Source organism: Pongo abelii, chromosome 16 (genome assembly GCF_028885655.2).
Source record: "Pongo abelii isolate AG06213 chromosome 16, NHGRI_mPonAbe1-v2.0_pri, whole genome shotgun sequence".
NCBI classification, from domain to species: Eukaryota; Metazoa; Chordata; class Mammalia; order Primates; family Hominidae; genus Pongo; species Pongo abelii.
In genome coordinates this window covers 56084637-56109851 of record NC_072001.2, presented here as the reverse complement: position 1 = coordinate 56109851, position 25215 = coordinate 56084637, and the positions used below count along the sequence as shown (strand labels likewise).

Below are 25215 nucleotides of genomic sequence, written 5' to 3'. Positions count from 1 at the left end.
TCTCCATCATGAAAGGTGGAACAAACAATCATAGTATCCATCTCATGGGGTTGTGATGACAACTAAGTGAGTGACTACATGTAAGGTAGACCAATGCCTCACACATAGTAAGTGCTCAATACACATTATTATTCTAAACCATGCACCCATTGGTCATATAGTTACACAGCTTGCTTAGAGCTCACTAATTGCTTTCAGGTTCTCATTCAAGTTTCATGACAACCCAGAGAGGCCTGGCAGGAACCATTACCCCCACTTTACAGATGGAAAACCTATGGCTCAAAGAACTTATATGATTAATCCAAGGCCAAGGTTATGAACCTCATAATTATAAGAGGGGGCACCTGAAACCAGGGGTTTGGGTTTCAAGTTTACATATAACACAGCTTACGTAGAATTTTGGCTAAAATGTTTAATTAAATTGAAACAAATGCTTTCATTTTAACCCTTCATCCACCTATGTATCCAGCTGGAGATCATTCACCCGACGTCTGGGCTCACAGGGCAGCACTGGGTTTTTACCACTCAGCTGATCAGAGCACCTTGTCAGGTAGCAGGCCATTCCCAGGAGCCAGATCCTGTTCCTTTTCCATTTGCTGTCTTGAGTTTGAGGCACTCCAGTCACGTGGAATAGGACCAAAGCCAGCAGGCAAAAGACAGCTTTGGGGAAACTAGAGTTAGCATCTTGAAAACGTACGACCATTCTGGCCAGAATCACCACACAGAGACTCACACAAAAGTTTCCTGAATTTCCACGTGTCATGACAAGCAGCTCTGTAATAAGCTCTCTCTGGTGAATAAAAGTTTATCTGTACCACCAATTATATTTCACATGCCCAAAAAGCAGACTAATCACAAATTTTAAAGCGGCCAATGATAGGATCATCTCAGAGCTGAAGAACCACTTATGTACTCTCAGCCAGCTGGGGAATGTTACCCCCGCAGGTTTGGATTGCTCAGATTTGCAAAGAGAACAGGTGAAAAGAGAACCGGTGACAGCTGGCCAGTGATTATTCACAGAAACTCCTGATCCAGACAAGAGTAAGTCACATGAAAGGGAAGGATAGAAAAGGAGATGCCGAAAAAGCATTTGGCCCTTGAATTCTCTGACGAGGAGCAGATGGATGTAATCAATTACTTAAATAATTCACAAGGGAGAAAGGCTGCTTTCACCTGAATTATCTAGATAATTTTTAAAGATATAGTTTGGGTGAGGATTTCCTTTTAATCCACACAAACTGCTTATATTTCCCCAGCTCATCAAATAATTTACTTCCACGTGAGCAGGCCAGGCTTACAGAGCTACGACTGCCATAGATGTAACTGCTCCTGGTGATGTCTTTTCTCTTACATTTGTACTTCAGGGAAGAATTGGTTTCAAGCCGAGTCTTTTTTCCTCCTTTGTGCCCTGGTAAGCTTTTCCTCTGGAAATAAACTGGGCTGGCTGTCCCTTTGATCCCATTGTGCGATTCTATCTCGTTCATCAAGCTGTGGCACCTGACCTGTTACAAGGGTATAGAAAATTGTACAATTTGAGCATTTCAAAGTGCAGGTTTTCTATTTTTAAAAGGGATATCTGACAGCCACCTTTAGATCCACTTGCTTATCAGGGTTGCGTTTTAACAAATTTTCGTGAAAGCATACCATTTATTCTCCAAAATTGGAAAAAAATGAACAATGGTGAGTTCATATCCTGTTGAATATGGCTTGAAACATCCAAATCTCCAGCAAAGACTGAGAGAAAGAAGGTATCATCATATCATTGGCATCAGAAAATGGCCCAGGCCTGAGCTTCTATGGCCTGCAATAAAGATGACCACCGCAGCTGGGGTGAGAGCTCAGGGTTGTTTTCCAGCACTGGGGGAACATAGCTTCTTCCCTGACCCATCTGTTGTGTGGGTGGATTAGAAGCAACACAAACAGAAACCTCTTGATTCCATCTTCATCAAGGAGCTTTTACTGATTACAGGAAATGGCTGTTAACTGGGTGAATGCATAACATCTGGAGACAGAGGGCCTAAGATGATTCAGAACCCCTCCCCTCGGACTCTCTCCGTGGCATGAGTGCCTTCTCGCCACATGAGACTCTAATCACCTACCCTTATCATTTCATTAGAAAGAGACAGCCTCGTAATTTGGGGCAACATAAATTATCAAACATCAAATATGGTAACATATTGTAATAAATATGATTAAATGATAACACCAAAGCACAATCAACAAAGCCAGATGTTTCTCCCCTCTTGCTTTGGAATGAGATAAAATTCCACTCTTAGCTAAATATTGGTCTATTTCTAATCAAACATAATTTTAACCATATTGATGCTACTCATTTAAGAACACTCTAATACTTTTCCTTCATCATTTTTGTTTAATGTTTTTGAACCGACCCTAGTAGAGTCTAACCCTGAGAACAGTCATTTTAGATGACATTGCTGTTGCTGTTCAAACTTGCACAAAGCACTTGGTGAGCAGTCCAGGCCTCTGCTATCCTGAGAATCCACGCTGCAACTCACTGTTGACTGTCACACTTTTGCTTCCATTTGCTTGTGCTTCTCATTATAAGTCAACATGTTTTCATTCGGTTTGTAGAGTGCCCCTTTTTAGCCTCTAGCTGCTGGATGACACCATCTGTGATTGCCAAGGAAATTAAATTAAATTAAGTTAAAATTCAATCAACAGAAGATTGTTGCCTCTATGACTTTACTAGGAACCTTGAGAGCATAAGTGTCTAAATTCCTTTCTCTTAATACAGAAGCAGACCAGCTCTGCTATACCAACATTGGCCCATGGTTTAAAACTCCCTTGAAGGCAGGGACCAGTCACTTACCCTTTCTGTCCCACCTCAGATGGCCTGCAGCCAACGAGAGACAAATTTCTTTGCTTCTGTAGCCTTTGCTTGGCTTAGGGAAATCTTTGTTTCTTACCAAAGAGAAGAATAAAATCTTTAGACTTATGCAAAAAGAAAAGATGATTAATTGGCACAATATTATATATACTACACCCAAATAAATTCTAGATGGATTAAAGGCTTTTATTTTACAAATAAAAATAAGCCATAAAAATTGATCTTTTTTATAAAATAAAGTAATACATAGATTTTAGGAATTTATAAGCATTAAAAACACCAAGAACAGTATCGATGAGTTGAACATAATAAATTTGAAAAAGTCAAATCAAAATAATATCATCAACAAGATGCAAACGCAAATAACAAACTACAGAGAAATGTTTGTAACATGTATGACAGGCAATATACCTTAAACGGACATATACACACAAACACTCATATACAAGTGTATATAATATATAAACTTTTATATGAAAATAAGTAAAAACATCTCATTTATGGTCATAGAGCATAATAGCAATAAACAAAGAAATACAAAAGACCAAAAATCCTTTCACATTCACCTATTTAAAACAAAAAACAACACAGGTACACACATACACCTTCCAAAAATAATGTTAAACTATTTTTTAATGTAGCAAACTAACAAAGATTCAAAAACATGATTGTTAATCTGATGATAACGAAGTAAAGCACGAACTTGCATACATTGCTGGCAAACTGTAACATGCTACCATCTTCCCAGAAGTTACTTTGGCCACATGTATGGAACTTTAATGTATTTGAGGAGAAATTTATCCCAAATAAATAACCACAGATATTCATAGCAATTTTTGAGAAAGAATGCTCATTGCAGCTTCATTTATAACATCAAAATATTATAAATAATGTAAATGTCACTCTAGCTACAAAAATCATATGATAACCATAAAATGAAATATCATGTACTTTCTAAAAATATGTAATTATGTGAGGAAATGTTTACCACACAATGCCATTAAAACAGGGTGAAAAATTATGTATGTATATACATATTTATATTTATATGTGTATATATTATACAGATTTTATTTAATAGTATATAAAATATTTCAACATTATACATCGTTTATAATAATATATGCATAAATACATATGCAATCACAGAAGAGATTAAGAAAAGAAAAAAATGACAAAATGTGAAAAGTAATTATTACTGAGTGTTGGGAAGATGTCATTTTAATGGTCCTTATGTTTCTGTGTTTTTCAAAAATGTCTAAAATAAGACAGAATTCTTTATAATTTAATAAGTAATAAATGTTATTTAAAAATAATAACTTGCTTTTACTGTCCTCCCAAATGGCAGAGGTCTTAATCTCTCTTGCTGTATAGTGAGGTATATTTCATTACCATTTCCCATAACCACGTTATAATTATCTTCTTAACCAGTTCATAACAGGAAGTGCAAAGACTCGCAGTAAGGCAAAATACCAGTAAAAATTTCCCAAGGGAAAGAACTAAGTGGTGGAGCCAGGAAATGTGGTTTGCATTATCATATGTGGCTTCAAGTTTTGCCTCCCCATCCTCAGTTCTCCTCCGGGCCTGCCCCCAACCCCTGCCAGCACTTCATCTAAGCAAATGTGCTCAAATTTGGAAAGGAGGTATTGTCATCCCACAACCTGCTCATACTTAATAACTTGAACTTTCACTGCCCCAAACCCAAGGCGCTCATGGGTGTACCCCGAACATAACATTCGGACAGGTATGTGTTCAGAAAGGCCAAGAAGAGTTAATTATTTTAAATTCTAGTACCGCGCCCCCAAAACCAAAAAAAAAAAACCAGAGATACCATATAAGGGACCATTTGTTCAGGATTTAAGATGTGCCGTCACTCTGCTAAGTGCTTCACACATATTATCTTGTTTATATTCTTAAACCAACCCTGCAAAGTAGGCATAAATATCACCACTTTAAAGATAAGACAGTTGAGGCCAAAGGAAGATAAGCAATCTGATTTACTTAGATAAGTTTTCCATACTCAAAAATCTAAATTTAACTCAATGCCAGTGCCTATACTCTAAAACCACTGCACCATATTATCTCCAAATAAGATGGGAAATCATGCTTTTAAAACCAACCTGGATCCAAGCCCTGCTGTTGGATTTTGATATTTAGAAAGGAGATTCGTTTATTTTTCATCTTTTCCCCCTCTCTTTTTCAGTAGATTGTTACTTGTTAGGATTTATGGCTTCATTCTCCAAACTTCCCATCAACTCTTAACCAAAACTTAGTATCAGAAACCTGCATATTAGATGCCTAAAAGAAACTGAAAACCAGATAATTTAGGTGGATGAATTGTTGTTATTCATATTTCACAGATGCCTTCAATATTAGTTCTGAATGTGTTTTATTTCAGGGAACCTCCTTAAATTACATAGCTAACAAGTAACAGAGAAGATCCTGGAACCCAGGTGTCCTGCCCTTGTTCCTGAGAGCCATCAGTATAGGCAACATTTAAGGTTTTCACTCCAAACAAGAAAGTTCTTGTTTCATAGCTGGTGATCCTTAAACCATTTATATATAACTTGCCTTCTGTATGAATAAAACTAGCTATTTTAGAAAGCTAATATTCTTTCTGCATTTTTTTCCATGACTTTCCCTCCATGATAATAGCCCTGTACCAGGCACTGTTGTGAGTTATTTATGCAACCTGATTTGTTTAATCCTCTTAAAAACTCTAGGAGGCAAAGTACTGTTATTATACGTATTTCACAGATGAGGAAACTGAAGCCCAGGGATTAAATAACCTGCAAAGTTGGCAGAATTGGGATTTGATCCCAAGCAGCCTGATGCCAGAGTCCATGTGCCATCCCCTACACTGTGCTGTCTCTCCATACAAAAGAAGTGCATGGAAACTGCACCCTGCGACCACCAGAGCTATTATTTTAGTACCATTTACAACACCACTGCTTAAAGATGTGGAAAATTTGGAGCAAGTCCAGGGATACATAATGAAAATTATTAATGTTTGAAAAATGAAACATATGAGGAAAGGTTACAAGAAGTGAAATTTTTTAGCCTTAGAAAGAGAAGTCTGAAGGGGAAGTTAATAACTCTTCAAAAGAATAAAGGATTGTTATGGAGGGGATGGTAATCAGTTTATTCCCACTCCACAGAGGATAAAGTAAGAGAAAACCGGCTTAAATTGCAGCAGGAAGACATTAAACCAGCTGTAAGGAAGAACTTCCATTAGGTAGCATTCTATCAGTTGTGAATTTCAATTTAACCAGCCCTCCTTATTTTTCCAGTTCAAGCATTATTCCTAATGAGATCAAGAATTCCCTTTTGAATCATGAATGATTAAATTACACTCAGGACAATATTAGTTCTGAATGTGTTTTATTTCTCAATTATTTGATAATCAGACACTCATACAAGGCTAATATGAAAATTATCAAATGAGAATATATGATTCCTCAGACTATGTGATTCCCAGACCTATCTGCTTAGGAAGAGTTTATATGACCAACAACTCCAGGTAGATGTGGCATCACTTTCTTGAGCCCTCTGTGAATAGAAGCAGACACCAATTTGTCTGTGTGCTTTTGATAGAGTCCGTCCCAGAAGCAAGGAGGTGAATTGTGTTGACCTCTTGTGGTTCTTTCCTGCTTGATGATTCTATAACCCCCTACATTTGGTCATTCATCCCAATAAAATTTCATTGCTAAAATCCATGGTTTCTTCACAACTGGGAAGAATAAAGTACAGCAATGGTACAGGTAACAATTGTTGATGGATAAGACAAATCAGGCCCCAAGCTAATTTGCAAAGACCTTCACTGTGTCTTTAGTTCAGAGTTCCTCACTGTGGCCCTTTGACCACTTTGTACTAGAATTATCTCTAGTACTGTACTTGTTAAAAATCAATCAGACTCTTTAAAGAGGGGCCCAAAAAAACTGCTTTTTAAGCACTCTTCCAACCCATGTTTTTCAAATGTACACTAAGCTTTAAGAACCAATGAGATTTGTGTCTAAGGATTTTATTCCACTACTAAGCAAAGGGATATCTAGAGAAATCAATATTTGTCTGTCTAGTTACTAGAAAAAACCAGGAACAGAATCAGATGTCCAGAATTCCCATGCCAATGAATCCCTTATCATCTACTTGGAAGCATTACAAATGGATTTTTAGAAAATGTCCTGTGTAATATATACTTGGCATCAAAGCAGTAATCAAAGTAGTTTGTTTCTCTGCATAATTACTATGGCGAAAAATATCAATGACCTATGTGTTAGTCAGCTTACTTGGCACCACAAATAACTGAATCTCACCTAAAAGAGACTCAAACTATGAAGAAATAGATTAGTTCATTCTAGGGGGAGTCTAGAGGTGAGGCAGGCTCCTGGGTCAGTTGATCCAACGGCTCAACCCTGCCATTTGAAACCCTATTTCATCATCTCTCCACTTCACATCCAGATCATTAGGCTAATCTGTCACTTCTCTCTCTGAAGGCCAGAATGTTATTCCAAGAAGGCCCCAGAAAGATTTTTTTTTCTTTCATTGGCTCAAATAAGTGGAAGTTTATCCATTCCTCAACCAATTACTGGCAATAAGACTAAAAATACTACAAGACTATAGTACAATAAGACTGAAAAATAGTGGGCTGTAATAACCAGCTGGTGTGGAACGAAGGTGGGGAGTCAACCACAATGTGCTTTACAGCCCAACAGGGAAATGGCTAGAGAAGCTCCCATAACCTCCCCAGTCAGAGTCAATCCCCAGAGAAAAGCCACTCAGGAGCCTGGCCTCCACCAGGCACTTTCCCCACCCTTAGTGGACACAGGGCTATTTTCCACTTTCAGGGCGTGTTAGCCAATGTTATCTTGGGGCAAGGCCTTCCTGACTCATACACTTAACCCACATTCATGACCATTAACCCAATGCTTTCAGGAGAGAGAGGCATGTCTCCTTCTCTGTGTATAAGAGAGTGCCACACACACTCAAAATATATGTGCAAAGAAAAATATCATTTCTTTGTTTTCGTGTTTGAACTAATCTTCCTCCCAAGCCCATAACATTTGGTCAGAAGAGTTAAGGGTGGTTCATTTTGGTCCAGTCTAGTAAACTCAGAAGGGCCATTGTAAACAATTGCTATAGGTGATTCAGTCATCTTACTTGGTTTAAAGACTCAGTATTTCAGATTTCCTCCTGCTTCAAAATGGTGTTTGGGTATAGAGGAAGCTTTAACCATAGAGAAGAGACAGGAGGTTTGGGTCCACACAGCATCATCCCATTGCCAATCATGAGTGTTCCTCACTGCAAGGGGCGCCTTCAGAACATGCTGACTTCTCCACTCTGCCTCTGGCCCACTCATTCTCCCTACATTTCCCTAGATCCAGGAGCAGTGGGCTTTCTCTCCACTCTTCCAGTTGGGATAGAACATCCCCATGTCCTACCCTCCTCCATTCATAGGTTGCATTTAAATTACATACTCCTGCCCCAACCATAGTGGTGATGTAGTGTATGGATGAAGGCATCTGATAAAAGAGCATTAAAGGAGCTATTTCAAAAGTATTATACCTAGTACACATGATAATGTGCAAAATATTCAGGGTATCCTTCAAAGCCACTGGATAAACTTATTCCACTAACTCATGAGGATATAGGGAGGAAAGAGTAGGACCAAATGTAGCTAACTATAAGAACGTAAACAAAACCCATCATCCCTGTGAAATATCAAAGCTGGAAAGATTTGTCTGTCCCCTTAGAGACTAAGGTTTAAGTGCAAAAGGATAAAATATCCATGAAATAAAAAAAAGAGACAACTTTCCAGTAATCCTGATGGTGTCTAGACAGGCAACATCTAAAAGCCATATTGGCCAGAATCGTTTTTGCCATCAATCTGCACGGTGATGGGGCACAGAAGTATCAGTGACACCAGTGCCATTAACACATAAGCTACAGAAAAGACATGAGTCAGTCCAGAGCCCCAGCAAAAGAGATCTTTCTAACTGTAGAGAAGACTTCAGTGTCATCATAGTTCATCTACTTAGCTAATGCTTTTTTCAGAAAACTTACAAATTAAAACCAAACATAAAGTGTTTGATGAAATGTCATTCAGTGGCGTTGCATATTAATTCATATTTGAGTCAATTGCTGACCTTCAAAAAAAGAATATTGTTCTCTTTTTTTCCCTAGTATAATTACATGCTTATATTTGAACCTAAACCCACATCCTGTGCTTCTCCTACAAAGCATAGGCATATACCATGCTACAAGGAAAACCATGTATTTTAAAAGTCATTGTATTTGTTAAGGAAAGAACCAATGACCTTCTTATAACTCAGATTGAAAAAAATTTAAAATTCAGTTTGTGTTTTAAACATTGTAAATATTTTTATATCAGGCCAGCCTCCATGCTAGAAGTAAATACTAATTAGCCAGTCAATGCCAATCAAAAATGCATTAAAATTGGGGAAAAAGATAAGGTTAGAACAGGTAGAAAGAGAAATGACTAGCTAGACTATGTTGACACTGCCAGTGCATGCCAACAGAAAAATAAGCGTAATGTTTCCCTTATTAGCAATAAAGAAGATCCTAGATTTCCTCTATTTTTTCTGTTTCTGATTTAAAACAGATGACTTCATAACTCAGAGACTGTTTTTGAAGTCCAACTTGAAGAAAGAGATCTTCAGTTAAGGAGGCTATCTTAGTAACAAGAGGTTCATACAGAGAAATTCAGTCTGCCAAGAGGAGATGACATCTAAGCCAGAATTTGAAGAATAAATGAGAATTCATCTAGGCAGAAAAGACAGAAGGCAATGGTGAGGAAAGCATTCCAAGAAGAGTGAATGGCATGTGCAAGGCAGAGACGTGGGTCACTTCTTGGCCTGTTCAAATCATCTCAACACACCGCTGGTGTAAAGAAGGGGATGTGGGAGCCTTAAAAATAGGAGTGGTCTCCCAAGTGTCAGGTACTGCAGAGAAGCTGACATAAGACAAACACAAACTATTTCCACAGTGATCTAGTGAGAATGGTGTCAGTGGCTGAGGCCAGGTTGTAGTGGGGTTTAGTAAACAGGATGTTAAAAGAATGAGCTATGACAGGGAAATGAGAGATTGTCTAAATACTTGAAAGCATTGTAGAATACAAGGAAGGTTTTGTTCTGGTTTTGCTAGAATGGAGGAACTTGATCACATGTTAGGCTAAGGGAAGGAAGAGAGGAAGCTGAAAACACAGTAGAAAAAGTAGATCGTTGATACAGCAAGGCTCCAGGTGACACAGGAAGAACAGAGCAGGGAGGGTAATGCCTCCTATGGGTCCAGAGAATGATACAGATGTAAGTAAGTTTGTAGACAAGGAGGCAAGAAATTAAGAAGCTCCTGATTAATAATCTCTGATTTCTCATAAGTAGAAACTAAGGATATTTATTTATAAGTAAACACCATTATGTTCTGTATATGCTTTAAGGTAGCTAAATGGGATGGTCCATCCACCAAGAGAAATTAGGATGGGCATCACAGAGAAGACAAAGCTGTTAAAGGAAATAGAAGCACTCACCAGAAAGGAAGGAAGATAAGTGGTAAGGGATCTTGAGGCCCAAAGGATATTAGAAGTTATGAACTTGTACTGACACAAATATGCAGTTTGTGACTTTCTCCAACAGTATTCAACAGACTGACTGTGCCACTAGAAGTGTGTAGGAGATGCATGCCAAGAACATAAGCAGTAGAGAGATATGATGGTATTGGTGAGAGACAAGTTATGACGAACAGTAGCAATTTTAGGCTGGTGCAGAAAGAAGTCAGAAAACTGAGTAATCGAGAAGCATGAGAGGCAGGCACTGTTGGGGTGACAGAGAGAGCAGTACACATGGGAGGCGCCATCCTAGAAAAGGGCTGTGGGGCTTGAGATTTCAGGTATGGAACAGTCCCATGATGGCAACATGTTGCTGTAGAGGAGAATTGTTGATGTGGATTAGAGATGAAGGCCATTAGCACTGAGATCAAGGAACTGGAAATAGGGTACTAAATATATTCTCTACATGATATAAGAATTCACTCAGGTGATGATAGAAGTTGGAGAGGAGAAAAGTCCCCATGTCACTTACATGGGACAGATCAGAGGGGAAGAAGTTAATGGCAACAGGGCATGGAGAGGAATATAAAAAGCTTGGTGTGATCTTCAAAGCAGGGAGAATGTTTTGGGAATGAAGAGAAATGGTATCAAAGAAGCTGTAGAAAGTGAGAAAAGACACAGAGGGGGAGAAGTATAGACTCATTTAGAGGGACACAGATAAGTGACATCTTCAGATGAGATATAGATCATGTCTTCTGACCTATGACAGATAGGTGATGGTTAGGGCCAGAATGGGGAAGGAGTGCTGCAAGAAGAGGCTGAGGTGCCAGAAACACTCTGTAAAAAATAGACAGGAGGATCTCCATTTGGAAAATGGGTGGACACCCAGGAGAAATATAAAGGCAAAAAATTGAATGAAGATTGACAGAATCAGCACATCTATGGTGTCCAAGACCTTGGACTCAATTGAATTAACTGGACTCAATTTTCCATTGCCTGGGTAATGCTGTTAGGGTCTTGAAAAGGCCAAGGACCAGAGGAGTATGGGGCTCGGTCCTGCAGCTGCTCCCTACTTTAGCCCTGTGTGGAAACTGCCCAAGGGCTCCTGGTAATATCTAGCCCAGTAGCCTGGGCATCTCAACTGCCACGTCCAATTTTATTAAGGTTAGCTGTTGCTAGTAGGAATCAGGCAAGTTCTTTTTCTTATTTAACTCTGGCATGTTGGTAAATTTTCTGCTGAGTTGTAGTATCTTTTCCAGCTTTAGTGTAGACTCTATAAAACTGTGATTGGTTTTACTGACCAATTTAGTTAGGTTACAACCTGGCTAGTTCTTCTGTTTTGTAACTCAGGAAGGAAATAAATTTTAGATGCCAATTTTCCCTCTTCCACTCTCTGCTCATGGTCAAGTGACCCAGATAAATTGGGCCACTAATATTCACAGCTCATGTGTGATGGCATCTAGGTTTTTGGTTTACAATTAAACAGAGTTATTAGAAATGGTACTAAAAATATTTATCATCTTAATTTCCTTGCCTGTACTGATGTAAGTTTTAACTATTCTTTCCACTTGTGAACTAAATGTTTTCTATGGGTTTCCCTTCATTGCTTTATGGTTAACCATCTCAATTACAATAAGACCAGATATTTATAGACTTCCTTGTTCTCTTCACTAATTTGATCTTTAATTCTTTAAACCTATCTGTCACAACTGTCACAGTAACCCAGAGAATATGTAAACTCACCCACTCTGTAAAATGCATAGATGAAAATTTCCACCATAATTTTATTTATTCACATCTATTTTTCCTAGCACATAGTCTACCATTTATACATTTTGAAAAAAATAAATTAAAAGAAAGCTTTGTCTTTCACATTTCCTACATATACAGCTTTAATGGGTTCTTCCGTCTGTTACTTGAAACTATAATCATTGCTGCCAAAAAAGACAAGTCTATACACATAAATCTTGTACTTACTATGGTAGATGAAGAATTAAATCAAAGGGCCAGCTAGCGATCTAGTCCTGGGTAGGAAGAGAGGAGAGAAGCAAGACATCATGAAGTCTCTCTACACTCCTAAGCTCTGCTCACTTTATGTTCACTTATAGTGCTAACACCTAGAAAGTCCCAGGGAATCCAGGAGGAATTTGTCACCCTACCACAAGGGACCCTCTCCACTGTTCTCAATCTCTGCCTCCTCTTGATTTTGTCTGGACAAGAAGCTACTAGGTGTGTTTACCTTCAACCTAATTTCCCAGGTTCCCAAATCTGAAATTTTAAGGAAAGAAATATATCTTAAACATATACAACACATCTCAGTTTCTTAGGAATTACTACTATGTTCTTCACAAGATAGAATCAGCTTCGTTTAAAGAATGATTTCTCAACCCTGACACTCGATATTTAGAATTGGATCATTTTTGTCGTGGGGAGGTGTCTTGCACATTGTAGAATGTTTAGCACCATCACTGGCCTCAACCCAGTATCCTCTACAGGGGGAAGCCAGTAGCATCCCCCCTCCCCCATTGTGATAACCACAAATGTCTCCAAATATTGCAAAATGTCCTCTGGGAGGCAAAAGCACCCCAGTTGAAAAATTGCTGATTTAAAAGACTATCCTCCCCACCGTAACTTCACCCCAAGAAGGACTGCTAGGAAAGAAGGAAAGAAAGAAGGAAAGAAAAAAAGAAAGAAAGAGAGAAAGAGAGGAAGGGAGGAAGGGAGGGAAAGAAAGAAAGACAGAGAGAGGAAGGAAGGAAGGGAGGGAGGGAGGGAGAAAGAAAGGAAGGAAGAAAGAAAGAGGAAGGAAGGGAGGGAGGGAAAGAGAAAGAAGAAAGAAAGAAAGAGAGAGAGAGAAAGAAAGAGAGGAGGGAGGGAGGGAAGGAAGGAAGGAAGGAAGGTAGGAAGGAAGGAAGAAGGGAAGGGAAGAAAGAAAGAGCAAGGAAATGGAGAGGACAAAAAGAAAGTGAGTAAGAAAGGAAGGGAGAAAGAGGGGAAAAAAAGAAAATATGGTAAAGGTACATATTATATTGTAAAAAAAAAAAAACATGAAAAAACAAAAGGGCAGATGGTTAGAAAGAAAATTAGATCTTGAGTCCAAGAATAAAATGCATTAATCCACTTTCCTCTAGACCTAATCCTAATTTCAAAGATGAGAAATTTATGGCAAAATCTTTAATCCTGCTTCTTCTAAAAATAGACTTAAGTTGACTAATTTATGCAAATAGGGATTTTGACAGAGAAAATATGAATCAGACTCTGACAGGTGCATAGATCAGAAGTCAGCCAATCCCACTGAAAAATATTTGTTCTGAGCAGCTGACAGTCACACTGTTGGGAGAAGACTAGAGGCACAGAGGGCTTTGCTCATCTGAATCAACTGTTCACTACAAAGAAAAGAAATTTATTTTCTCACAGCTCTGGGGGCTGGGAAGTCCAAGATCAAGGCACTGGCATCTGGTGAGGGTTTTCTTGCTGCATCCTCACAGGGCAGAAGAGCAGAAGAGAGCAAAGCCACTCCTGCAGGCTGTTTTTATAGCAGCATTAATTCTTTCATGAGGGCAGAGTCTTCATGACCTAGACATGTCCCACTCTGCCCCAGCCCCCAACACTGTTACATTCAGGATTATGTTTCCAACACATAAATTTAAGGGAACACATTCAGAACATTGCACCTGGTAAAATGTTGAAGTGGTATACTCTACCAGGCCCCTCTGTGCATATCATTAAGTGTTTTTTTAAACCTGTGCTCAAACTTTCTAAGGGCAAATAGTCTAAGTGATGATACAATAGATACAATAGACCTGTTATTTGTGGCTCCCAATGATTCTGTTAACCTCATTTTGGTAGTTTTATGCATGATTCATTAAGCTTTTCCCAAGAAGAATCGGAAAACCTCCATTTCAAACATCCCTTGCACATGACTAGCTTCAACCAAGCAAATGCACCCCGTGAGTCTTTGGATTTAAAAAATTAAAATTAATAAGGCCACAGCCTTTTCTGGCAAGCATTGGTCATGAAAGTGTTGAGTTAATCTGCAGCAGCTGTAGCAGAGGTTTTGGTGTTCAGGTGGTAGTTTTATGAATGTAGAGTGACAGGTGGCAGCAGCTGTGGACTTTCCACTGGAACAGCCTCAGGGAGTAACTGAACATTCTTCCTTGCTGCTCACTTCTGCTGTCTGGCATTCATGTTTGGTACTCTCACCTGTCCCTAGAAATCTGTAAGTTCCTAATACCCTGTAATAAGTCTCTTTCTGCTTAATCAAACTTGAATGGGCTCTGCGGACAGCAATTGAACTCTGGCTGATAAGAAGGGGTGAAAAAAACCCTCTTGCACATCAGCAAAGGAAGCTGCTCTAGCAGGGTTGAGCTGGACAAGAGATACAGAGAAAAAGAAAATGTATTGGTGATGACCAACAGAGTCCTAAGCAGGTGGTTTATGAGTGAAAATAGAGAAAAACATTTCCAATGAAATGGATACGAGGGGAGCTGGCAGGATCTCATTTTTCCCTTGTCTCTTCCCAAAGCTTTTATTTTGCCATTTTCATGTTCACTGGTTATTTGTGTCTGTCCCTCCCCCAGATTCTGAGCTCCTGAAGAGCAGAAACTAAGTTTTTCTTTTTGTCACCCATGTCAGTATCTGAATATAGGACTTTGGACTTAGTAGATGTTTACCAGGTGCTCTAGCAATACTTACTGGGTGTGGTGTGATATGGTTGTTTGTTGCATGACGTTCCCAGCTCCTCCTGAAGAGGGATGGAAGTTTCCATTTATAGACAATGGAGTAGACAGAAAAGTTTCCCTTGATTCTTTTTACTTCAGAATATGGCCTCAGAAAGTCTGTGTATGGGGTGAGGCTGAGTGGATCCCGCCAGCCAGGAGTCTTACAGACAGCTAGCAGTGGCCCTGGTAGTTCTCCAATTTGTATTTATATCTGTACACGCCTCCTCCATCAAAATATGCCATATGCAACTAAAAGATATTGAATCAAATATTAATGCCCAAGGTGCCCACGCATTTTTGTAATGTCTTCAACCTTCTTTACAAAGGATTTTAATGCACTCTTGTAATTTTACTTCAGCACAATGCAGTCAGCAAATATCAATTTCTCTCTGGGACCATGAAGACTTGTTAACTGCAGTTCTGCTATTCATGCCCTAGTAAGGGAAAGAGCTGCTGTGTCAGACTCTTGGAAATTATCTCATCTCTGTAGACCTTAGCATGAGGAAACTATAGAGCATGAGAAGTAAGATCATTTACCAGGCTCCTGCTGACTTGTTTTTAAGAGGGGATTTCAAATCATTCTGTCTTAAGTTCCTATCCCTTTTTCTCTGCCTGTTAGATCCTTACCCATTCTGTGAAGCTAAACTTAAATGCCACCTCCAAGAAGGCTTTCTCCGCCCAACCAGAATGCTTCCAGAGTACTTTATTTCCCATTCGTGTATCAAAAACTGCCTTTTCTGGTAATTATTTGTTCAAATCTTATATAGTCTACCAGATAAGCAACTTGAGAGTTAGGACCAGGTATTTTCCATATTTACACCTCAGGCCACTGCAAGCCATGAAATATTTGTTGACTAGATACATGGGGAAAATCATCACTTTTATTATCAGGGTTAGGATAGCAGGGTCTTGAAAGTTCAGGGAAAATTTAGTTGAAATAGGTTTTTGTGGTCTAGCTTAGGCATTAACTACCTTTCAAAAGCCTATTTTCCTGGGGAAAAAAATCTAATTTACAAGACACCTTGTGTATGAATTGGGTGAAGATAAAAAAGCACACTGAGTCAGAATTAGCTCAATATAGAGTCAATCCCTAAAATAAAAGTAAGGCCTTTTCTGCCTTTTTCAATGACAAAATTATCATATTCCTTGTGCTTCATAAGCACTTCTTACATCCAGGCAGAGAGAAAACCTAGGAGGTTGGGTGGAGCTGTTTCTCTCTTCCTCTCACAGGCGTCCACTCTTCATTGCCTTTTAATTTTTACTTACAGAATCTTAATTAACTCTCAGCAAAATGAGTCACCAGTATTTAGCAAGTAGTTTTATGGCACTGTCAAATTTGTTTTATGGCACTGTCAAATTTGTTTTATGGCACTGTCAAATTTTGACTTTGTGTACCCTGAATTGTTTGTCGAGCATGAACATTTAATAAATATGTAGGTATTCACTAAATGGTGCCCTGATAGGCATTGCTCACTTTTGCCCAACGCAGACAACTGGCATGGCATTCCTTCAGGGTTATTAGCAAAGATTTCTATGGCAACTTAAGGTTGGGGCTTTTAGTTCCACATCTACAAAACTTAATATTTTCTCCTGGATTCTATCCCTACAATTCTTTTTGTTTTGTTTTGTTTTGTTTTGTTTTTGAGGTAGGGTCTCACTCTGTTGCCCAGGCAACAGAGTGCAGTGGCACAATCACAGCTCACTATAATCTCTACCTACCCAGGCTCAATGATCCTCCCTCCTCAGCCTCCAGAGTAGCTGGAACTACAGGAGCACACCACCACATGTGGCTAATTTTTGTGTTTTTTGTAGTGATGGGGTTTTGCCATGCTTCTCAGGCTGGTCTCAAACTCCTGGGCTCAAGCAATTCGCTCACCTCAGCCTCCCAAAGTGCTGAAATTACAAGCACGAGCCACTGTGCCTGGCCCTATCCCTACAATTCTAGCAGATTATCTCCAGGAGAAAAGTGTTGCCTTAGATCAGCTTTTCTCAGAGTGTTTCAGTGATGTTAACAGTTAATATATAGAAAATGAGCCAAATGAGTTTGAAAAATACAGTACTGAATTTAGCAAAATTAAGCAGTTTAATTTACTTGGGGATATCACAGTGCCTTTAACACAATAGTGTTCAGCATGAATCTCACAAAAATTTCTCAAGAAACTTGTGTTCTGAACATATATTTTAGAAAATGCTGCCTTATAATATGGCTTGCCCTGGTCTTTCCCCCAACTGCCAAAGACTAGCGTAAAAAGCAAGGGTGAGTGATGCCAATGTCATTTTAATATTTTTTCTATAAATTATAAAATGTGATGACTTTCTCATTACAAAAATTTGCAGAACACTCATCAATACTTTAAAAAGAATCAAACTCCGGGGACTGTTGTGGGGTGGGGGGAGGGGGGAGGGATAGCATTGGGAGATATACCTAATGCTAGATGACGAGTTGGTGGGTGCAGCACACCAGCATGGCACATGTATACATATGTAACTTACCTGCACATTGCGCACATGTACCATAGAGCCTAAAGTATAATAATAATAAAAATAATAATAATAAAAAAAAAAGAATCAAACTCCTCAGCACCACAAATATTTTCTAACCACCATCAACTTTTTGTTCATCATGCTTAACCTAACTTTCTCCCTAAATATTTTCTTAAGGGTTTATTATTATTATTGTAACTGTTGTTTATGGAGTTTTTAATATGTTCTAGGGACTGGGCTAAATGCAGTTCTTAATCCTCAAACCCTACGAGGTGGAAACTTTTACTAAGAAAACAGACTCAGACAACTCACCCAAGTAAATGACAAGGCCAAGATTCCAGGCCAGGTCTCCAGGACTCTAGGGTCCATACCATAGTCACTGGGAGGCACAGCCTCATCACTATGACTCTGTAGATATATATGTGCTGTTCTCATGGGCTCCCATGCCCAGCTGCCCTTGTGTCCACGTAAACACATGCTAACCAAAGCCCTCCAGGACACTGGATGTCAGTTTCTTCTTTGAATATCTCCTTACAGCTAATCAAAGGGATAGGTGTTAGTTAACTAATTTATTTCCCACTTCGCTCTGAGTTGCTGTATTCTCATGGACTCCCTCTAGCACACTGGAATAAAAGAGAGGTGCCTTTCATGCTCTTGCCAAGAAAGGCAGAATACAGTTTAGTCACCAAAGATTTAACTTCGCATCTACTGCATTCTCTCTTGTAGACAGAAAAAACATCACAGAGAAAAAGCAGTGCATTCCTGATGTCAGATTCCCCACAACATTTTCCCCATTTGGATTTCTCTCCCTCTCCGTCCCTATAGAAAATCCTTGGTAACTAGGACAGGGTTCATGTTTAATAGTTGACCAAGTGCTGTGGCCTCAGCATTTTACCACCTGCTTTCACTAGCATCCTGAACGTCTTCTTCCCTGAACTTTTAAAATAACATTTGAACAAAAAGGACAATGTTTCTTGTTTCTTGCCAGACACCTGGGTATTTCCTCCCACTGCTTTGTTTGCTTGTTATTCTTTAATCAACAGGTCATGCTACAATTGCATTATCCAATTTTACATGTGAAGAAATGAGGCACATGGGGACCCACAAGGATCGTAATAGTGATAACTTTTCAAGCTGTTCAAGCAGGAAAAGGAGGACAGAAATATCCACAGTGATGTTAGGTCTGCCTTTTCTGTGTTCTCGTGTTAGATTCTCTTCCTCAACTCCTAGGAAGACTGTTGCAACTCCCTGCACCCAATTACAAAATTACAGTCAAGACTTAGACACAAACTCTTTGATGAAATATTCTCCAGAAACAACATAAATTTAACTTGCTGTTGAATAAGAGCTTTACTCCACGAGTTAATAGGACTAACTTTTAAAAGTGAGTTTGTTTACATGTCATTGGAATTAAACCACTACCTTGACCTCTGTTTATTCATGTCTTCTGATTCCAGTATTACTCAGACATTGTGGCCCTTTATGTGACAGAGAGTAATAACATTGGGCTTCAACTCACAGGTCTTCACATCTCTATCTGGCCAATTCTCTTGGGGTCAAATATCTTGAGAGCTGAGTGTATTTGAGGCAGTGGGGAGACAAATACCTCTGAGAGATAAGACAAAGACCCTGCATGTGGAGGTTATTTGCTCTTTCTGAGAGGCGTTATTGTCAAGTGAAAACAGAATGCAATGCAGGGACAAAGCACACCTGGTTACTTGCAACCCAGCTCTACCACCTACCAGCTTCATGACCTCGGGCAAATTATTTAACCTTTCTGAGTCTCCAATTCCTCACCTGTGTAATTATAGTTCCTCTATATACCTTATTAAATAAAAGTTTTAAGAATAAAATTTAATAACATGTATGAAAATTTCTATCACATTGCCTGCCACGTAAGAGGTAGTTAATAAATATTAACTTCCTTCATGTCCCTCGTCTTCTTGAGTGTAAAGTAACTAGGTAATAACAATATTTTGTCTTAAAAGAACTTGTGAGAAAATATTGTGAGAATACCTACAACGTAGTAAATATTCAACAGTGATAAAAATAATAAGACCAGCAGCTACCATACCATCATTACCTACTGTGTTAGTCCGTTCTCACACTGCTGAAAAGAACTGCCTGAGGCTGGGTAATTTACAAAGGAAAGAGGTTTAATTGACTCACAGTTCTGCTTGGCTGGTGAGGCCTCAGGAAACTTACAACCATGGTGGAAGGCAAGGGGGAAGCAAAGCACTTTCTTCACAAGGCGGCAGGAGAGAGAGCGAAGGAAAGTGCCACACTTTTTAACCATCACATCAGATGGTGAGAACTCCCTCAATACCACGAGTACAGCATGGGGGAAACGACCCCCATGATCCAATTGCCTCCCATCAAGTGCCTCCCTTACCATGTGGGGATTACAGTTTGAGATGAGATTTGGGTGGGAACACAGAGCCAAACCATATCACCTATTATCATTTTTTAAATTGAAATGTTTTCAAGGCACACCAGCCTGATGGCCTGAGTGGATCATGCCTCATGTGTGTTCTCATATGCCTTTATTCCTGGTGGAGGGGATGGGCAACAGGTGAGGGACACATTTATCTTAACATCACTTAAGTCTCAGGAGACTTTCCTTCCTAGAGTCTCTTCTACCCCAACCTAGTTTTCAATCAGGTAAACTAGAAAACCAGGATAAGGGATTTTAAAATCTGATATCTGAACACAAAAGCCTGGAGTGTTTTCTTTGCTTTACTTCTAGAGTTCATTAAAAATGAGAATGTTTGATCTAGACATGGAGTCTGTGGCTCATGTCACCCACCCACATTTCCTTAGGATAGTTTGGCCTTCTGGGGCTTGCACAACCAAAGGCCCTGTGGTCACATGGCTTCTCTTCGGTCCCAAGTCACTGTGCTTGGTTTGATTCATCTACTACAGACAAATAAGCTCATCTAGTCTCTGTCTCACTTCATATTTACATGTAGTAATAGACAAAAATTCATGTACATTGTTAATTTTTAAATTAGTATAATCTTCCTGTGGTATTTCATTTGAAGTTAGCACAAAAATGCTTTCATGTTGCCCAGTAGTACTATTTTTTTATATACATTTAGGCTAAACTGTCACAAAAGAGTAAAATATTATCTTAAAGGTAACTTCACTTGAAAAATGTACCATCTTATTCGTGAATTCTATCATCATTAGACCATTATTGTCCATGCTAATGTCATCCTGTGTCTTTCTATATCCTCTTTCTGAGACAGACTACATGCAGGACTACTCTTCTGGAGCCGAGATGAAAACATAGCACTATTTTATCCAAGATTTTAAATGCCTGGAAATATTGATCCAGCCTGCTAGCCTACTCAGAAGGATGCTGCACTTGCTGCCTTGTGCATAGAGACAATCTAATAAAAGCTTGCTGAATAATAAACATTGGGAGCCCACCAATTCTAAAAATTTAGATTGACAGGAATAATCCCCTCCCTGGAAAAGACAGACCAGCGGGCGCTTCCCATAAACCCATTACTGCCCACTCACCCATAAGCCAATAGAAAATGTTGGGTTATTGGAACTCCTAGCTTTAAGAGAAATTGCTTTCCTAAATTTGACTTCCTACACTAAATATAAAATATGGACCATCTGTAATGAAGGGATTGCAGCCCAAACAGCCATCATCTCCCGAGGCAGAGGTTAGAAGGTTGATGCACATTGGTTCCAAAGGGATGGGGATGGGGATGACCTTTTACCTTGAAAATGGTCACTTGGAGCTGTAATGTGAGAGAGGGAGGTCAGGTATTAGCCAGTAAAGTGTCTCCAAAGCTTCTGCCTTGTTAGATTCTTACACGAGGTGGGGTGGGAGAAGCCACAAAAGCAATATGAGAAAACAGCATCAATTCTCATAAACATGAGAATGTAATACAGAGGGAATGGGAAACTGGATATACCTCAGACAAGGAATATGTTTCAAAGCCTTTCAAAATAAACAAGTAACTGTAGGTAAAAGACAAAGGATTTGGAAAGGAAACAATTTTATATTTACTTGTGACACAGTTTTGACCATTTGTTCAGTGTGTCAGTGCTGCCACTTGTCTCCAACCTGCAGGCAAAGCATAATTTCTTTGAGGCTGATTCTTTTACAGAAAAACACTTTATAAAAACAATTTCTGGAGTTCAGCAAAATTCCCATTGTCCATGTCTGAGATTTGTTTAATTCTAACAAAAAAACTATGACAGCAATGGAGGAGTAGCTCCAAAATACTGAATGCTTTGTAAGCAGTAGCTTTTAGAACAAAAGGGAGGAGGCTGCAGATCAAAGATTTCCTTTGAGAACGGAGTGCCTCATTCAAGACAGGGTGACATTATACAGGAATCTGAACTGAATAGGCAGGAGGGGGACACCACGGGCTGATAGGAAGTTCCAAGGTGGAGTGCATTAATGCAGAATCAGATCAGGAGGATGGTTTTAATAAACACACAGGAACTTACACATCCATCAGCCTCCTGGAGGCTAGCAGCAGAGTTCTGGAGTTCTCATTTCAAAATATAAGTGAGGAAAAATGGAGGCTGCCTGACTTTAGGTTTTGTCATAATTGACATTTTGGGAAGACAAGATTGACCTGATTAATCATGAATAAAAATTGAACGTGATACTTCTCTCTTTTATCTCAAAAAGAAGTCTTTCCCACTCAGCTCTCTTAGGCCGTCTCTCCTAGGCCACTCACAGTTTTTAGCAAAACGATTCTCAATGCACGGCATACATGGAAATTAAACTTCAAAGAAAGAAGAAACAATTAATAGCTGTTCCAGTTAGTAGAACCTTCATCAGCTTGGTATGAGAAAGAAAAATGACAGAGTAATATTGCCACTAGCAATTCCTAAGTCATGTGATTTTTTTTTTTTTTTTGGAACAGATCAATGTTGGTTGCCAAGCAACACACACACAAAAAGAAAAAAGAAAAAGAAAAGAAAAAGAGAAGGAAACATTGTTATGTTTTGATAAATTTCCTTGTTTAGAAAATTCATGGATTTCATACTGATATTGTCATTATAATTATTTTCAAGTTTTGTGTTACCTTAAAGGAGTATCAGCTTCATTAATTGAGAATAACTTTGGTGAACAATGGACAATGTGCAAAATATACTTGGTAAATAAATAGTGAACTTTAGAAACAAGAGCCGAAAATTCATAGTTGCCACCTTGGAGTGCTTTATTAATGATATGTGTATGTTTATTAATGAGTTCATTGCCTTTGTGTCACACTTATGTCACCATCAAATATTAATGTTTTCTATATTATAATAATATGTATTGATATAACTGAAATTTGCTTTCCAGTAGATGTCACCATGAATAATACTTCTGAAATACTAAAATCAATAAGAAGAATATTAGGGGGGCATTATAGTATGTCAATGAAAACAATTCCTCTTAAACGCTGCATGTAACATAAACCAACTAAATATACCAAGTTACAATTTTAAATACATAAATATAGAAATTACAGATATAGATCTTATAATATGCAACATTACATTGCCTGAAATAATAGAATAAAGCTACCAAATGAATGAAAAGAGGCTCTGTGGATTCTCTAATTTAAAGTCAAGCTCCTTCTCATTGTTGGAATTAATAAGCATCAGTTTCTTTCAGCATGACAGAAGATCATGTAGACAAGAGGTAGACTAAGTGGTTCAAATAAATCCTAAATTCATTTACCCTTGGATAAGATGGCCGCTGTTCCTCCCTCCACTCACTCCTCCCACAATTGCAAGCTCTTGTTCAGAAGCCTTTTTTTTTTTTCACTCCATGTTGCGCAGGATTGGACAGTGTCTGTGCGAACAAGGGACCTTCCCAGTGAATACCAAGGCAGAAATGTTCGCCTGGCTCCTGGAGCTCTGAGCAGAGGCAACTGTCAGGGCAGCTGGGAGTCTGGCTGTACTATCTGGAGATCAATAGAGCACTTCAGCCTAGCGCTTTACAGAGCTACTAATAAAGAGAGAGGGACAGCAGGCTTCCATAACTAAGGGAGAAAAACCATGAGTATTCAAAAGACACACAACCCACCTAGATGCTGGTTAAGTGTGAAATTATCTATTTCATTGTTTTTTAATTTCTCTCATAGGCAAGGCTGTCCAGGATAGGCAAAACAAAAGCATGTTTCCCTGATTACCTCTTGCTTTATGTAGCCTTGGACTGCCCTCAGAGGTCCTCACCCTACTACATTCTGCTGAAACTTGCTTGAATGTCATTGCTTACACTTGGACTAATCCAAGGGCAATTCCCTCTGGGCCTGTCTAGCTCATCTGACAAAGTCAAGGTGTATCACTAGCATAATGGTTGAACATGTACTCCTCCTGAATCATGCAATAATTCTAGAATTGCTGCTGTCTTAATCCAGAGTATCTATCAATAGTAAGAATTTCAGACCCCATTGTTAGTCAACAGGAATGCAGACTGGACATCCTTCCACTCCGACATCACAGGCTGTTGCCTGTTTTACTATGTGCAGGGGAGGGTTAACTGTAACAGCTAACAGTGCCAGGGGCTGTTCTAAGCACTTGACATGTATTAGTTTTCTAATTTTCATAATGACTCTACAAGATAGGCCCTGTCTTTGTGTGCATTTTACAGTAGAAGCGATTGCTCAGGGTTCCACAGCTTGTAAATCTGGGCCAGAAATGTGAACCCTGAGCATCTGGCTCCCAAGCCCAGAATCTTACTCATTACCCAACAGCTGCCTCTCACAGACTGTCACACCATAAGGGGCTCCTTCTTGATATTTGTAGCTAGTTTCTAGCAGGATACCAACTGGGAAGCTGCCCTGATTTGGACCCTCCTGTAGTAACTTTTTTTTTTTAATTTTGTCAATCACCTAGTTCAGAGATTACTGATTACCTGAATGTCTCTTGCTCTGAACATTGCAAGAACCACAAAAAGAATTTGTTAAGCAGGTTGGAAACAATACCTAGGAGCACTGCACTGTCTCTTCAAAGATCCTCTCTCAGACCCAAGCCTCAGGCTCACCACCTTCTAGGCAAGCTCTACCCTGTTGGTTATCTTATCATAATCTTCAAGAAATCCTGCTAAGAAGTCTCAGGTGTCCATGGTGTCCCTGGTCACACTGGCCAGCCTGGCCTCATGTCCATACTGGGCACCCTGCAGCCATTAGCAGTCTGAAGGGAGCTAGGAATTATGCCCATGTTTTCTGTAAGAAATGTATGAATGTGGCTGTTAAAGGATTATCTTCAGGGAAAGAGAAACAGATATATTTATCTAATAGAACTGGTTCTTAAATTTCAATGAGCATTGGAACCACCTGAGGCACTTATTAGAATCACAGACCCACCTCACTTCCATCCCCTACTAGAAAATTCTGACTTGATAGGGCCCAGGGATTCACATTGTTAAAAGATAGTCCACTGACGTTACTTCCAGGACAGCTGTTCTATCGTTTATCCTGATTTCCATTTCAGATTTGCCCCTGACTAATGAGTCTGTGTCCCTGGGCTCAGAACAGACTAAAATACACACACGCATGTATACACACACACACACACACGCACAAAATAAAACAAAACAACAACAAAATTTTGAAACTGTTACTTGTTCTTAA

At 39.2% G+C, this 25215-nt stretch overlaps 1 long non-coding RNA gene across 1 annotated transcript; it reads right to left on the bottom strand.

Moving 5' to 3' along the window:
* Positions 1–1042: 1042 nt before the first annotated feature.
* LOC112129022 (uncharacterized) lies at positions 1043–14217 on the bottom strand. Its single transcript, XR_002911443.3, has 3 exons — positions 13825–14217; positions 12387–12433; positions 1043–1502 (listed from the first exon to the last, which is right to left on the bottom strand). It is a non-coding gene; the product is annotated as an uncharacterized LOC112129022 (long non-coding RNA).
* Between the last annotated feature and the right edge of the window lie 10998 nt (positions 14218–25215).